A 17,967-nucleotide genomic window follows, 5' to 3' on the forward strand; every position below is an offset into this window, starting at 1 on the left:
AGGGTCCTGTCCAGTAGTGTCCAGCCAGCAACAGAAGTTAAATTGGGAGAAAGGTGAGTTTTCACCCCTTTCCCGCCCAATCTGCCAAGTTAGATGTGGAGGTTGGACCGCCACATTTTGCTTGGCGCTAAGGCACATCCAAATGTGCTCCTCAGTATGTGTGGCCGAGGTCCTGCCATCAGCCACTCTTTCCTATGGTGCTGTTGTGGCGGAAGGGAATACTTGGTGGAATCGGTGGGACTCGGGCGGGCCAAAAGGGCCTGATTTAGAATTTGGCGGACGGGTTGCTCCATCACAAACGTGATGGATATCTTGTCAGCTGTATTACAATTTCCACAGGCTATAATGGAATCGTAGTACTCGCAAACAATGTAATTGACGGTCCAACGACAGCGTGCTCGATATCCATTCACAGGAGCTATATCGAAGACGAGAGAGGAGGAGAGAGGAGTTCGACACACGACGCTGGTCGACGCTGGTGCCGGGTGGCTCGCGTCGCGGCTGCTCACCACGAGTGCGAGTGCGAGGTGCGCGTCCGGCACACGGTTTGCTGCCGCCGCCGCTAGCCGGTGTCTGCCGCTGCTAGCAGGGGAAAAACAGCCGCGGAAAACAGCTCGGGAAGCCGGAAAAGCCGGGTGAGCTGCTTCTGTGGCGGGCGCAGTCGGGGGCTGCTGCTCCGCTCCGAGGTGCATGGTCCGGGGGCTGTAGCTGCTGGCTCGGGGAGAGCAGTTTCCGTGAGCTTCCGTGAGCAGGCAGGCGTGACCAGGACTGCTGCCTGTTTCTTCACCAGCGCCTCTGGGGGCCCTCAGTTGCGCCGGTTCGCTGTAACGGTGCGGACTACGGCGTGGTCTGGGCACAAGGAAAAGCCAGAAGCCAGAAAGAGCACCAGAGGAGTACCAGAGTCCCAGAGTCCCTGAGTCCCTGAGTCCCAGACCACCAGAGCACCAGAGCACCAGAGGAGCACCAGAGGAGCACCAGAGGAGTACCAGAGGGGCACCAGAGGAGAGTTTGGGGTTGCCGCCCTACCCTGCTACCATATGGACTAGGTGAGCCAAGGAGGTGAGCCAAGGAGGGTATCCGTTGTTTTCAGCCACCGTAGCCACCACAGCGGCACCTAGCCATATTTAGTTTCTCTGACCTGACCTGACCTAAGGAAAATTACCTGACCTAAGTGACTTAAGCGACCTAAGTGACCTAAGTGGCTCCTGTGGCTCCTGTGGCCAGTGTCGTGGCCGTGAGTGGATCGAGAGTGGGCCACATAAAGTAGCGCATAAAGTAATGCATAAGCAGTGCATAAGCAACGCATAAGTAGCGCAAGTAGGCGTAAGTAGACGCTTTTACAACAGAGACAGAGAGGATCAGAAGGGGCCAGATAGAGAGAACCAGAGAACCAGAGGAGGCCATTAATTGACATATTAAACTGCGCTAGAGGGACAGATATCATTCGAACATCACACTTTTTGTACGGCGTACTGTGCATACTGTGCGTCACCACACAGCAAAGCAAGCAAAGTCAAGCTCTACATTCTAGAGAAACGTCCTACAGATCCCGGAAATTGTTGAAGTTGCTGATCCATTCAAACAGTAAGACTTCAAAAATGGTTGGAACAAGAGGGAAAACAAAGAAAGCCAGAGAGGCCAACGAGGCACTCAGTTATCCAGTAAAATCCCAAAGACCAGAGCAGGAACCCAACAGCTTACAAGATCTGGGGCAAGACCTGGACCCTAGAGCCACTAAATTATCCCAAGTGGAATTTATAACCCAAGGAGTGGTCACAGCAGAGGCCGCAGCAGCAGAGGACGCCCATAATGGGATTCCCAATGATGAAAGCAAACCAGGAGGGACACCCGAAACGGCACCAGGGTCTATGCTGTCTATGCGTCTAGTCCATACCGACTCTGATGATATGGGGCATGTATCACTGAATGCAGGTGAAACGGTGGGGGGCCCTGTTAGTCCTCTGCATAGGAAACAGCAGTATATACCGGCGCACCTGGGCTCAGGTGGGGCCAGGGGAGCAAGGGAAATTAAATCAAAGATAAATACTATTACCAACTATTACAACCATATAAATCTAAATTCTGATTGGCTGCAGAAGCAAACCTTTAAAGCTTGCGACCTCCCATCACAGCCATCAGGGGAAAAAGGTGACAATAATGTGGAGGGCGAGCTGGAGCTCTTAGAGACTGGGCATCAGGATTCCTGTTCATCCCAGCAGCGATCTGCCCGATCATCACGACTACCCTGTGGAACGAACAACTCTTTTGTGGGTAGCAAAGTGGGGTCAATTAGTTCCCCAGAAAGGGGCAGTTTCTCGGAAGAACAAAGACAAAGAAAAAGAAAAAGTAATGAATCACCTCATCCGGAAGCCCAAATGGGACCACTACATTCTGGGAGCTCTCCACTGATATTCCCTTTACTTCATCTAAAACTAGAACCTACAGTCCCTCAAAATGCAAAGGGGCCTGAAACAGAACAATCATTGCAGAAATATTCACATAAGCTCTCAACACCACAGCTTCACCATGGGAGCCAAACTGTAAAAACGAACCTAACGTTGAGCAGATTTGATCATAGTTCTTTTAGTCTGGAGCTCTCCTCGCCTGACAACTTCGTAATTGGTAGTATAGAGCCCCAATTAAACAGTATAACATTGGAAGATTTAAACCTCTTGGAAGGCAGCATAATGCTAGGTCATAGAGGAGAGGACGATAAGAACTCAGAAGGCCAGACAAATAATGAGCAAAGTGAGCAAACCTGGGGAAATAGAGACGATACCTCATTAGATCAACCAATTTTAAGCATCATGAAAGTTATATGCACAACATTGGACTCAATTGCAACAACGATCATGGTCCAGTCTCAAAAATTTGATGATCAACTTGAGCTAACTAAACAATTTACTAACTCATTACAGACCATAGATCATAGGATGGCCTTAGTAGAGGGTGTAATAAGGGAAAATCTGTTGCACCAGGCAGTGGCTGAAAAAATGGACATGATGGACAGGCAAGTTTGTGGCCCACTGCTGGAAAAATTACTGGAAGTTCCGAAAGTAATCAAAGACATAATCGAAGATTGCAAATCTAGTCTCAATAACACACAGGCGTGTAATCACGAGTCAGCAAAAACAGAATCTAGAGTAACTGAAAGACCAATAGATAGTGAAGACAAAGAAGGGCCCTTTGGCACGGGACGAGACGAGTGCCCAGACGCAAAAACCCACATAGACAAGATGGAGAGAATCAACAAAAGTCCTGTATCTGCAATCGAAATCTCAAATACAGTAGAAAAAAGGACTCTGAGTAAAGGGCATCAACAAACAGGTAGACGGAAATACACATGGAAAAAAGCTAGAGGAAACAACAAAGTATCAGCAAAAAAGGCTTTAAATATGCCGAAACAGGCAAGCCCAACAGGGCAGATCAGGAACACAGGCGATGAGTTTACTCAACAGCAGCCTAAAGATCAGTGCATCAAGCCCGAGAGTCTCGAGAAACCAACTGACAAAGATATTAGTTTTATAAATAAAAATCCTGGATTATTGTGCGATAAAAGCTGCACCCACCATTCTCATATAAACCGAATCCCCATTGGCCCTAGGGGCTACCAAGCATCTGGGTACGACTTAGACAAAGGAAATAGACCAGAAAAAGACTCAGGTTCAAATCACGGGATCAATGAGGCAAACGATCCCTTAGTCAATGGACAACATAAATGGAGCCCAGAGACAACAAAATCAAGTACCGGCATTGATAAGCACCTCCCAGCCATAAAAAGAGAACACTCAATTCAGGCGCATTATCCAAATACAGTAGGAGTCCATAATGGAAAACGTCAGCAGTCTCTGAACTTTATCATCGAGGGGGTAGAACAAGAAAATAGCAAAAGTGAAAACGGAAGGGCAGAGAGCCCAGAATGCACAAGAAGCGAACAAAGTACAAGAAAAACCATGTGCGTGGATAATACAATAGCCCCGGTTCCCGCACCTCGGTCAAAAGTAAAATACTGCTCTCAGGCTAGCTCTGGAAACCACAACTTTAGTAGCCAGCCAGGGTGGGTTACTGATCCACCTGCTCCACCGCGTCCAGTGCTTGACTTGGAAACTAAAGGAAAAAAGGATAATTGGCCTCCACAAAGGCAACCTTACGATGAACTTAGGAACAAAGAGTTGCAACTCGGGAGGGAAAAAGGCCAGGTAGAACGAACATTGACTAGTTGGGCAGCTACTATTTACAATAAAGCAAAGGAAGATAATCAACCTCAAGGAAGATGGTCACAGGGAGGTGTCGGGCAAACCAAGATTCGCACTGAAATAATTAAAGAGCCTGACGCCACAATTACATTTATTCCCGAGTACTCCTCAAGAGGAAGTCACGACATTCTAAATAGGACTAACATCCTACATTTGGTCAATTCTTTGCCAGCTCTGCAGAACGTAACAACTAAAGACCTCCTCTCAGTAAGATTTATGCAAAGGAAAGAATCGGAGAACGGGGAATCAACAGAAACAGTCTGGGCTTCACCTTGGATAGTAGAACAGATTCTAAAATGTTCTAACATGATGAAGACATGGGGAATATCCACTGCTATTCCACAAAAGGAACCATATCCAACAATATTTCTTGAAAAAGCTCCAAAGCAAAATGTGTCGGGCAGGCAAGAGGCAGAAGGCAATTCTGGTTCGATACTACAGGGAGCAATTAGTTCCAAACAACAACTCCCTGAACGAATAAACCTGAGTAATATGAGGTTCTGCCTGTCTGTTAACTCCCCTAGAAACAGCAGGGGCAATCCCCCACAGTTGCAGAATGATGAAGAGCAACCATCTAGAAATTTGTAGCAACAAATGGGTAGCTCAAATATAAAAAATAGAACTAGTCCCACATTAAAAATCTTAAGCTGGAACATTGCAGGCCTAAAAAGCAAAATGGAAGATAAGGATTGGGTTGAATTTATTAAACAGCAAGACATCAGCTGCTTCCAAGAAACTTTGTCTACCAACGTCATTGACCTAGACGGGTTTTCCACTTTTTACATACCTGCTATCAAACAAAAAAAAGGAAGACCATCGGGAGGTCTGACCACTTGGATCAGAACTTCACTATTGGGAAACTCAGCTGTAACCCATGCCATATTAAGCAAGGAAATCCAGACGCTTGCAGTAAAACATGAGGAGTGGTCACTTGAAATAGTAAACGTGTACCTCCCTCCCGTTAGCCGGGCCCAAGTCATGCCTGGTGTGCGGCTCCTCGAAGATCATATCTCAAATAAAAGATCTAAGGGTTGGAGGAACCCAACACTAGGTCACGCGAATAACCGTCCCCCTCAGTTTTGTAAAACCCTTCTTCTAATATGTGGCGATTTTAACACTAAACCCCATTCTATTCTTTGGGATGAACAAGTAGTAGAGGAAGATCACGCTTGGAATATTCCAACGCCCCTCATCCAACATTGCCAAGATTCCAAAAAAGGGGAACTAATCTTTGAAGTACTAATAGAAGGCGGAATTCGCACAGTAAACGGAAGAACCAACTCAGACAGAACTTTTAAATCTACCTTTCGAACTGGAAAAAGACACAGTATAACTGACTATATGGCAATAAACATCGAAGCCTGGCATTATGTTATCGATATGGAAATAAGGGACAGGATCGAGAGTGACCACAACCCATTGCTAATGGAGATAATCCATCCGGACGCAAGCCTGGGGAAGGTTGAGTTTCCACTTAACGGAAATTGCTTAGCAATAACCATGAGACCAAATAGGAAAAACATACTAAGGTCGAACGTGGACGAACCCTATTTGAGTGTACCTAGTCAAACCTGGTTCCTATCACTTAGTACATTATTAAACCTACCAGTTAATGAAGCTTTACCCCTACTGGATAATTTTAACAACTTGCTACTACAAACAACAAAGGAAAGAACTAAGCATCCCCAAACTAACCCTAATACGATGGAGGACTGGTTCGATGAAGAGTGTTTGAAACTAAAAAAGACACTATCGCAAGCACTAAAGAATCGCCATCTGAACAACCATAATGAGCAATACTTTTATGAATGCAGGCAACAGTACAAAAAATTACTAAGATATAAAAGGAAGACATTTCCACATAAGCTCTGGAAATCCCTCCTGCAGGCAATATCGGCAGGAAACTGCAAAAAGTTTTGGGAGATAGTCAGATGGGGATGCGAAGGCCCTTCGAAGAACCTAGAATTGAATATCAACCCACAACTCTGGGTAGAGCATTTTACCGCCTTGTACCAGGAAGAGGCCAAGACGGCATCCCGGAGTATGAATAACTCAACCAGCCTCATCCAAGGACTGGAAGGTAGTAACCAAAGATCAAACAAGGGAGTTCCACTTCAAACGACCTATGTAGCATCATCAAAAAGGTTTATTAGATCGTCAAATGGAACCCAGAATGAATTAGTCCCAAACGAACTCCTTGGCACAAATGCCACGCAAGCAACCCATTCTATCCCTCGTGCAATGGAGCTGACACCGGAATTCAGCGAGAAAGAGATTAAACAAGTTATTCTCCTTCAAAAACCGTATAAGGCTGCAGGCCCAGACGGCATACCTTCAGACGTTTATCGTAATCAGTTAACGTTATGGCTGCCTGCTCTAACACGCATATTCAACAGTATTTGGCACCACGAGGTAATTCCGACCTCTTGGAAGAAATCAATAATTGTCCCAATTCACAAAAAAGGACCTCGGGACTTGGTGTGCAACTATAGGCCTATCTCACTGCTTGACAGTGTTGGAAAAATCTTCGCCAAATTGATCCAGCTGCGTTTAGATCAATGGCTGGAGGATGGAGATTTAATATCGACACACCAAGCTGGTTTTAGGAGAGGCCAAAGCACAATAGATCAACTTTTTAAGCTGAATATGATCTGCGCGAAATACGCCACCCTAAAAGATTGTGCATTATATCTGGTCTTTGTGGATCTTCAAACAGCTTTTGACAGCGTCAATCGCCAAATATTATGGCAGTTATTGTCAGAAATGGGCATACAGGGGAAAATTCTAAGGCTGTTAATTCTACTGCACACAGGGAATACTGCCAGGGTTAGATATTCCACGAGAAATGATTATACAGAAGAAATTCCAATCCAGCGTGGCGTAAAACAAGGATGTGTTTTGGCCCCAACCTTGTTTAACTGTTATATAAATAAAGTAAGCCAAGATCTGAGGGAATTAAATCTGGATGTGCCAAAACTAGCCAATGAAAGTATACCTATCCTGCTTTTTGCTGACGACGCTGTATTACTGGCAAGAACAGAGATAGCAATGCATCGTCTACTTAGGGGTTTCGAATCATTTTGCACCTCAAGGAGCATGGTAATTAATGAGGAGAAAACAAAGTTTATGATTCTCAACCCAAAACAAACGATGCATTCGACCTTCAGGGTAAACAACAAGCCCTTGGCTCGAGTGACCACCTATGACTACCTGGGTTGCAGACTGGACGAAAAACAGACATGGAAATCACAAATCTACAAAAGTAACATCTCCTTGGCCCAGCACGCCGGAGCGGTACTTAGATTTGCTAAAGCCACAGGCAACCATTCTGTGAGTTCTGCACTGCTTGCTTATAAAACCAAAGCAAGGACGGCAGCACTTTACAGCGCAGAGATTTGGGGATTTAGAAAGACCCCATTAATACAAGTAACTGAGAATAATTTCCTACGCCGATTACTTTGTTTAGGCACTGCCGCACCAATGAATGCGTTGAGAACTGATTTACAAATGAGAAAGGTCGAGGATTACATTGTACTGGCCCCGATAAGATATTGGATCCGTATCTGGGCAAAAGAGGAACTCAAACCATACAGAGATACACTCATGGACATCATGAAGCTACAAAATTACCGAAAATTGCCTTGGTTTAAACACATCTCAACTACCCTGGTTGCTATTGGCCAAGAAGACCTCTGGCTTCATCCAGGGAAAATCAGAAAGCCCAGTTTATCTGTCATTAAAAAGGCATACTGGGACCAAAAGACTCAGAGTATGTGTGAGACACTTAGCCCTTTACTCAAGAGGTACATTTTGCTCAACCAAGAGCTTAAACCAGCAATTTTCATAGACTGCATCTATCCGGAAGCAAAAAGGGCTCTCTATTTTAAATTTCGTATGGGTACATTACCAGTGATGGCGGTGACTAACAGATGGCAAGCCGTCTCACAGTGCGGATCAGAATGCTGTCCTTGCCTTCATGGTGGCCAAGAAACATTATCCCACTTCCTTTTATTATGTCATTTTACGCTTAAACTCCGCAAATTGTACTTACGTCCGCTTTTTAGATCATACGGGATCAGGGAATGTAATGAGGCGGAAGTGCTTTGTATGCGATCAGATGAGAAACATATTGTGGCGAAGGTTTCAACTTATATATCGGAAGCGTGGAAGTTACGTTCATCAATGTACTCACAGTTGGCCTAAGTATAATTACTTGTGTTATCCTAGCTATCATTAGTATGAGACATCGCTGAAGGTTGCTGATTAAACCAGGCAAGGTCCTGGGTTATTATTATACTGCTGGCAGGTATCGCAAGAACCCAAATGATTAGTGCAAGAATAGGATATTTAAATTTTAGATCTATAATGTTTTTAGAATAAGTAAAGAGTCTTATGCCAATTATGGCTAATAATCAAGTTTTATGATATTGCAGGGCATATTGGATTCACCTAGGGCCACGTAAAATCAAAAACTCAAGTATAGTTTTTCTTTTTTACAATGTTTTATTTAATGTGATTTTATTGCGTGTGATGGATTGATATTTATTGTGTATTATTGTTATGGCCGGATAGGCTGACAACAATTAAATAAATAAATGGTAAATGGAATCGTAGTATAGTGGACGGTGATACCTGTCACGCTTGTGATGGAGTAACCCTATCTTCTAAACTCTAAATCAGGCTCTAAGTCCCAATGTCGAGATCTCGACTGGCAAACCTGCTGAAAGTAGCCCACCGGTGTGATGACAGCCCTTGGCACAAAACATGACTTTTCCGTTACAGAGCTTTTCCTTTCAAAATCAGCAGGTTCTGCAAGGCCTCACTGAAAGTCTATTTGACTTTAGTGAGACCTTCCCGATACTGGCTGCTACCTTGCCTCAATGAGAATTTTTTAACTGCATCTTGCAAAGTGAGTCAAAAGGTAAAATCCTTGACCAGGCCATGTCTTTTGGTATATCTGACCTCAGGATCCAACAGTGTCAGCCTGCAGATGTGCCTAGGTCCCAGATTACGGCAACCATTGCCTATTGTTGCTGCTTAGTGGTTTTTGGCACTGTTTTACCCTAAAACTATCAAAAACCTTATGTCGCTGACTCTTTTAATTCGATTTTTGCTATTATGGAGTTATTTGTTATTGAAACATACTCTATTTTTCTAATATGGTTTAGGAATATAATTTGTCTTTTTACTTTATTATAGTTTTGTTACTGCATAAATACTACACACATTGCCCTATGTTAAGCCTATTTGTTCTGTGCCATAGTTTACAGGGGGATAAGCACAGGTTAATTTAGTGCCTTGAGGAGATAATGTTATGATTCCTTGAGGCAGGCATCCGCCAACCGTAAATAATATGTTGTCGTATTCAGATTTGGAGAGCGCACTACCACCTGGGATGGTAACCTAGCACTGACCAGGTGTGAGTCTAGTCAAACTAAAGACTAATGGGACTATTTGAAAAGCCAGGACTTTAGGTTCTTGTGGATTCAAAAAGTGAAGAGGTGGCTCACATGAGTAGTGGTGGGTCCTTCCACACTTTACGAGCAATGTGGAAGGAGGCTTTACCACCAGATCTTGTCTTCAATCTGCGTGTGTGCAAGTGAGAGTCTGAACGAGCAGCAGTGTCTGTCAGATTTGTGAATGAAGATGTGGTTGTTGAGGTAGGACCAGTATTATGCAGTGACGTGAAAGTATATGTGAGGATTTAGTATTATGCTTGTTTTATATGAGGAGCCAGAGAAACGCCTCAGGTGTGATGTGATGTGTGTGTGGCAAATGGGGTTGAGAGTGATTCTGGCCATTGATTTTTGAATGGTTTGCAAACTTCGGGTGATTTTTTTGTTGATCAAAGCAAAAAGGATGATCCCTTAGTCCAGCTTGCTTGTGAAGAGTGCCAGAGTGATGGTTTCCCAGTTGCTGATTGATAATCATTCAAAAATATTTCTCAGCATCTTCAAGCTGTGAAAGCAGAGGAAGAGACAGAATTGACTTGGGCTGAGATGTTAAGTTTGCTGTTGATGACAATCCCAATTTCTTGGTGCTGTTGGTCTTAACTCTGTTGACCACAAGGTGGAGTCCCACAGTGAAGTGTTCTTCCAGAAATCATGATTCAGTTCTTGTCAGTGTTTAGCTTCAGACATTTGATCTTCATTCAGTCCACGACTTCAGTCATGCGAGCATTGAGCTCAGTCTGGGTACTCAGCATCTTATCTGGGAGGGAGAGTGTGAGTTGCGTGCCACTGATGTAGAGAGGATATAATGTTGTGAGAGTGGATAATGCTGGCTAGAGGGACCATTATGCTTTGAAAAGGGTTGGGCTCAGGGAGGATGCTTGTGGAACTTCGTAGGTGAGGTTGTGGGTATCTGAGGTACACAGTGTCATACTGACTGACTGGGGCCTTCCAATTAAAGATCCACTTTCTTAAAGTTTCCATTCAAGGTCAAGTCCAATGTGATAATTTTCATTTTCAAAAGTGGCACCTTAACACTGTGTTAGCATGTCAACATTTAAGACCAATAGTAGACTTGAATAATATTTGTATTATGATTCTGGGCCCGTATGAAGTGTGAAGCTTCAGTACAACTCCATTTTATAGAACCTGTGGGATGGTCACCTAATGTAGCCTCTGCTCAAAGACGGCCACTAAATATCAACATCATTTCAGCATGTCAATTTATCAGACAAGCTACTTCCTTTCAGGATATTTGTTCAGATCCAGCCTCTTCCTCTCACTTGATTCCTGTTCAGAGACCAGCATCTTCCTGTCAGATGGCTCCCTTTCAGAGACCAGCCTGTTCCTGGAAGGTTTCAAGTGGTTTCTTTTGAACCAGCCTATAAAGAGCTTCTGATCAGTGTGATGAAAATCATGCCGCTTGCATCTGCTATTTAATTGTTTGCTCCTGCTCTGCTCCAGTCCTGAAAGCTTAATCTCTCCTCCAGTTAATCCAGCTCGAGCTTTGCTCCTGTTCTTCCAGGTTCAGCTTTACTATAATCCTGGTTTACCCCAAATCAAAAACCTTAGCCTTTCAAGAACAGTCCTACAGTTAGAACTGAGCACTTTGGAGGTGCCACTGCATTTTTTCTTCCTATCTCTGTCAGGCACTTTAATGCAAAAGTCATCTTCTCTCAGAGATCTTTTTACACCCAGGACAGACAGTGTGGTCTCCCCTCAAAATTTCTAACAAAGTGGTGCAGGACCAACCTCCGTGTCCAAACCTGGACACTTTACTACAGTAACAATATACATCAAATAAGGATGATACCCTATTTCAGAAATTTAGTTTCTCAGACGATATGTGTTTTTCACTTTTGTGAATCATGCACATTCTTATGAAGAGACTAGCAGTTTCTGAAAATCCAATATCTATGGAAATGAGGTTTCCTGTGAATCCTTAGAGGTGACAATAATAGGAATGCCTAAACACAATTCTGGTTATTGGCAGAGCAAAACATGAAAATTAGAGAATGGATTTACTCTCAGGTAAAACAAACAATGTCTGCACAATCATAATTTAAATTTCTTCTTTCAGCTACTCATTGTATTATTTGAATATTTAAAAATAGAACACTGGAATAAAATGGTAATGTATTATTAAAGAAGTATCAACATTAGGAAGCAATACAAACATAGGAATACAACTCTGAACTAGGTTTAACCAGCTTTCGTCTCAAGATTTCTTCTCCTGTTGATATCATCTGAGCAGATTTGACTTGATGCCACCCCATTGTGGCAGGCTGCTAATCATCTCACATTTAATGCAAACAAAACTTCTTATCTATTTCAGAATAATCTTGCCCACCTGTGTCCAAAAGTGACTAGACTCTTCCCAACTTGTAGACTGCACCCCAACTGTTAGTGAGAGTGCTAGATCATGGGGTTCCACTAGAGATAATTGATTTAACCTCCAAAAAGCATTTCAACATCATGACAAGAAATGCCTATAACCATTAGTGTTTCTGGCCATGGTGTTAATGTGCTGAGTGTCATTAAAGTGGTTGCTAACACATATTTAAATAATACAAATTAATAAAATCAGCATGTAGAAATAGCTAGGCCTCAGATGAAAAGTTGTATTTTAAAAGGAAGCGAGAGCACTATGCTTTCACATTTATCAGTGTTAAGTTTAAAAGGCTTTAGTATGCATTTTTCTTTTCTTTTACAAAGCTTGACCTAGGTCAGGAATGTTAAATGTTAATTTTCAGAAAATCTGACATGCTGAGAAATGTAAGATTAAATAGAAAATATTAGATTTTGAACTTCTCAACCGCATGGTTTTTATAGAACATGATAACGTATTAAAATATCTAGTTTATTTCCGTAGAATGTTTCACAGAAACAATGAGGCTTGTTAAATGGATGAGAACCCCATTACAAAATAGCATGATGCAGAGACCTAACCATGAACTGTAGTTGTCTTATAGTAAATGAAAGGTGGGAACACAGCTGTGACTTACTAAATGTTTCACATAATGTTTACTTCTAAAGTTTAATATCTATGAACCATTGCTCAGACGACGGAAGCTTTCCTGTTCCCATGATGACAGAGTGCACTAATTGAATCTAGGTCGACAAAGGGATGCAACAGTTTGCTTCAACTATTGATATGAAGACCTTATAAATATGTGTGTTCCTACAGTATGTATTATACTGAGTGTCAGGTTTCCTGTTAATTATTTTCTCTTAGGGGCTCATTATGAGTTTAGCGGTCGAAGGAGCTGACCGCCAAACTTGCGGGGAAGAGGCGGCCATCAACCCAGCTGCCTCACCCCTGCCACATTACAATGTTCTCACTTGGCTGGCCAGCGGAAACATCGTATTACGATGTTCTCACCGGTCAGCTCGGTGGGAACAGTGCTACGGTATTGGTCTTGGCTCCCTTAAGGTAGTTGAGGCCAATTTCATAGCACAACAGCATCCTTGAAATGCACACTGTCTGCAAAGCCGACAATGCTCATTTCAAGGGTGCTGGGCAGGGGGCCTGCACTGCCAATGCCACAGTCATGGGCAGTGCAGGGGCCCGTCTGTGGCCCCCAGCACTGTGTTTCCTCTAGCCTTTCCATGCCAGGGTCCATACCATGGAAAGGCTGGTGGAAACAGGAGTTGTGATCAGCACGGCGACGCTGAGCTCAGTGCTGCTGTGGCTGACCATGAGTTTGACCACCATCAGCCCATCGGGAACCTTTTTCCTGGTGGTGACGGTGGTCCCCTGGTGGTCTGACCAGCAGGGTATTAATGTGGCGGTCAGACCACCTGTAATGCAGCGGTCCGACCACCACTGTGAGTCTGGTGGACTTGGACAGCCAGACTCATAATAAGAAATGTAGGCATGTGTGTATGCATGTGTGTATGCATGTTTGTATGCGTGTTTGTAAGCGTGTGTGTGTATACGTGATTGAATCCGGCTATGAATGTTGAAGTGAGTGCGAGTATGAGTGTTGAAGTGAATGCGTGTATGGATGCATGTGAGTGAATGCATGTATGTCAGTGCTGCTGAATGAGTGTATGCGGGGTGACTGTGGGTGCCTATGTGGGTGTCTAGGTGCGTGTGTATGTATGCAGGGAGCGGGGTGCTGTACCTGGAGGTGGCACTGTACCTGGAGGGGGATGGGGCGTTGTACCTGGAGGGGGGTTGGGGTGCTTATTGTACTTGCTGTGGGGGGTGTCAACGGTAGCCTTTCCACCAGGGTTTCTGTGGCAGTGCTACCGCCGCTGAAACCCTGGTGGAAAACCGTCTCAAAATACCATCAGCAGTCTTCTGTGGACTGCCGTGTCGGAGATGCTCATCTACAACGGTTCCAACTGCCCAGGTGGTATGAGTGGGGATGTGGCGGGTTGGCAGAGGCCAACCTGCCACACTCATAATGTGGTGGTCTTTACTGCAGCATGTTGGCGTTGAATCTGCCGCCATGGCCATGGTGGTCAGAAGACCGCCAGAGTCACAATAAGGGCCTTAGTCTCCAAAGCGTTTTTTGAAGCATCCAGGTTGTGAAAAGATCCTCTTCCACACAGATGCTAGTGTTTACAAATCCTTTTATTGAATCCATAGTATTTGCTGAGTGACCTGCATTTTATTGTTACTGGGTTTGAACAGTCATCACGTGTTTCACCCCTTGCAGTGCCTTAAAGGCTGGACTTTCTCAAGGCTTAAAGGTACAATTCTGTAGAAGAAATGATGCCTACGTATTCTAATTTATGGGTGAATTATAGGCTCATGGATAAAGCCTAGATAAATCCTTAACAATTGATAAGCTGATTCTGTGTCAGGAAAGAAATGATTACAGCCTCCGTGGTCAGATGCTTGTGCTATGCTCCGATTGCACTTACTGGATGACTGAGAACTGCAAGTTTGTTTCAGCTATTGATATGAAGATCTTATAAATATGTGTGTTCATAGAGTAGGCTGTTCTCATGCTGCGTTTCTACTTAGCCCAGATTCTGAACTCTCTTGTTGCTGATTCAAGACTCTCTGCAAAGCCTTATAGACACTTCTTAGATTCATTCTGAGCGATCCTCTTATTTCCCCTGCTTACCTTTATGCTGCTCTGAGACTCTTCTGAGCTTCTTGAACCTCTCTTAAGGGGACATTCTGCTTCATTCCAAATGCTTCATGCTTTTACCTCTCGAATGTGGAGCGCTTGATGGGTTCTGAATGATGCTTTCCTCTCATCCCTCATAGCTTAGAATAGGGATTATTCCTTCATGAAACCAACTTAAATGCTATTACTCTTTTATTGATCAATTATGATTACTTTGATTAAGCTGGTTGAACTGATGAGATTTAATATTGATTATGCTCATAAAGGTTTAAAACTTTTGAGCCTTTAGTAAAACTTTGAAACTTACACCAACTCTCATTATTGACTCCTAAACCTGAAATTGAAAATTGTGATGATTAGTTGCTTTTAATCCACGTCTTCTGGTTACTCTCATCTTTAAGAAATGTCCAACGACCAGGCTTAGATGAGAAAGTGGGGACTTTATGTCCGGATGAGTTGATAAGATTACCACCATAAATCAAACTTTTAACTAACATCCCTGCTCCTCCTTGGTGAAATAACTGGATTCTTTGATCCAGCCACCCAATAGTTCAACACAAGGATTCAAACATCCATGGTCTCTTGCACTTTAGGTATCTATCTATGTGTTTTGCATTTCTTTAGCAAAAACCTAGTAAAAAAGAAGTTATGTGATGTGCTTGATCAAAGGCAAAGATTGAGTAAATGAGTGATTGAAGCAGGAGCTGGGTTCTAACAGTGGAGATGGATTGTTACTTTATTATGATGTACCGTTATTTAAGAAGGAGTATTTTTTCAGTGTTTTTCAAAACTAGAGTAAATTTGGTGCAGTTGTGAGCTTGGATTGTCCAGGGTATTGATAACCCCTTCCGCAACAGGCCCAGAAGGATGTGTTTTAAGTACAGGTATTCGCCAGACCTGACTATGGGAATGCCATCCTCTCCTGCACTCCTAAAATTCACCTGGCTGCTCAAACATCTTCCTTGCTTAAAGCAGCATGACGTATCTTGGGGATTGGTTGCTTTCATCCCATAATTCCTCTACTTCATTCCTTATAAATTGCAAGTTATTATGTGAATTGTCAATCTGGCACCACATGTCTAAAATCAGCAGGGAGAGGCATTTCAAGATCACATGTAGTGCAAAATTGCACATGACAGGAATATCAGCCCCTTGCTTTTGTTCCATTCACATTGACTCTGTGCTACTGTAATCAGATTTTTACCAGAACAAAATCTCATTTATGCAATGTGGCATAATGGTGTAATCTCAGGCATTATGCATAATATTAGAGACTCGATTCTCAAAGGTTTAACGTCAGGTTAGCATTACTTTTGTAATGCCAGACAGATGCTAAACTTTTTTTGGGATTCACAAACTAACACAAACTGGTATGTGCATCGGTATGTGTGGCAAAGTAACGCAAAGCTGCGTGAAACACTGCTTTGCCTCATTTTGCGTCAAGGGCCATTACATGGGTGGTGCATAGGCATTCTTGTGCTAGCATGCAAGCTTTTTGGTGCTAAACCCTATTCTGTAGCATCAGTAGAAAACGTTCAGAGCCAAAAATGAACGCTGCTGAAAAGCAAGTGTTAAACAGAAATGTTTTTTCTGACCTTGTATTTGTGCTGCATTTCCACTTTTCTAGGAATAGTATTTTGTACAGGAAGGGTATCCTTCCTATACAAAACCTCTGCTAGACTTATGCACACACCATAGCACTATGGTACTAAGGTGTGTGTGTGGTGCACGGCGGTTGAAATCACCAGTGGGGCAAGGGAGAGGGGGGTGGAGAGCCGTTTCTATGTGAATTTGGTGCTCTCCTGATCTCTCCTTGTCACGCAGCACAGCATTTTGGGCTATTTTGGATATTGAGAAAGATCATTTTATGGTCAAGGACATTTCTTCCACACCTTACTTACAACCCTGGTCTTCAACAAAAATCATACCTTAAAACAATCTTTCTCATAATCTGCTCCCAAAGTCTGGAATGCCACTCATGGATAGCCTTCCATCATGTATAGGAACTTCAGAACGTTAACCCAAGTTGAGCACAATAGAATATTTGTTTTCACCTCTGCCTGAAAGAAAAGAGCAAAAGAGAAAAAGCAGGGGTTGTGTTTCTCCTTCCTGTTCAATCGTTGCAGCAAATAGAGATTATTTTCTCTGATTTGCAAATGATTTGGGGAACCTACCATGTTTGAAATGTCAAAGGCTTTGCGTATATTTAGGTTAAACGGGAATTCCTGCCTTAAATATTCGCTTCCTTTTAAACAGCATTTTATTACACATTGCTGTACCTATATGTAGTAGGATTAGTATCATTGATATTAGTGCTTGATTACTGTTTCTATGTATCTGTGTCACATTTTCTGGTCAGATCAAATTAAATCAAGGGAATTGTGCATTTGCTTCAGAATCTGTATGCTATCGGTGGAGTGAGTTTTCACAGTCTTTACTGCACTTTTAAAATTTCATTCGTACTCTCTATCCCAACTCCTTACATCAAGCAGCATAATTTTTTATTTTCTGTAGTTGTCTGTCTCGTCTTTGCTATTAGATACACAGAAGCAGGAGTGCTGACTTTGATAGGTAAAAACACCTTTCCTAAAGACAAGCCTTTGAAGTCTAACACATGTATAATCAGCTTTTTTCTTAATCGAACAGACGAACCATATTTACCAAGCTCATGTCATTATAGATTTTATTTGTGTTCTGAGTACAAGGTGGATAGTAGTCTGGAGATTATCAATTTGGGCTACATTTGAAAGATGCCTTTGATCTACAGTACTGTACGTAAAACCAGCAATTTCAGCTCTGGCAGGAACAAAGAGATAGGAAAAACTGGAAACCTCATTTCCATCAGTCACCTTTGAAACACAGATGAGAAAGCAGGGTACTGTATAACTAGAAAGTGAAATGTCTTGCTCCATTCACCACAGGTTTTTTTGTATAATCATATTCCAAGAGACATTGAACATACTGCAGTTAGTTGAGTACCGGCAACTCAATTATAGACCTTGAAAATATATTTCTCATCTACTTGTAGCAATAATTTAACACATTTTTCTTTGATGGTTTGACATAAATACTAGAAACATCATGTCCTGTTCCGCCCAAGGAAACACTATCATTTCTAGTCAATTAACTTGAGCAATAGTAAAATCTATTTACAGCGCCTAAAAAAAGTGCTAT

This window comes from Pleurodeles waltl, chromosome 10, assembly GCF_031143425.1.
Source record: "Pleurodeles waltl isolate 20211129_DDA chromosome 10, aPleWal1.hap1.20221129, whole genome shotgun sequence".
Classification (NCBI taxonomy): domain Eukaryota; kingdom Metazoa; phylum Chordata; class Amphibia; order Caudata; family Salamandridae; genus Pleurodeles; species Pleurodeles waltl.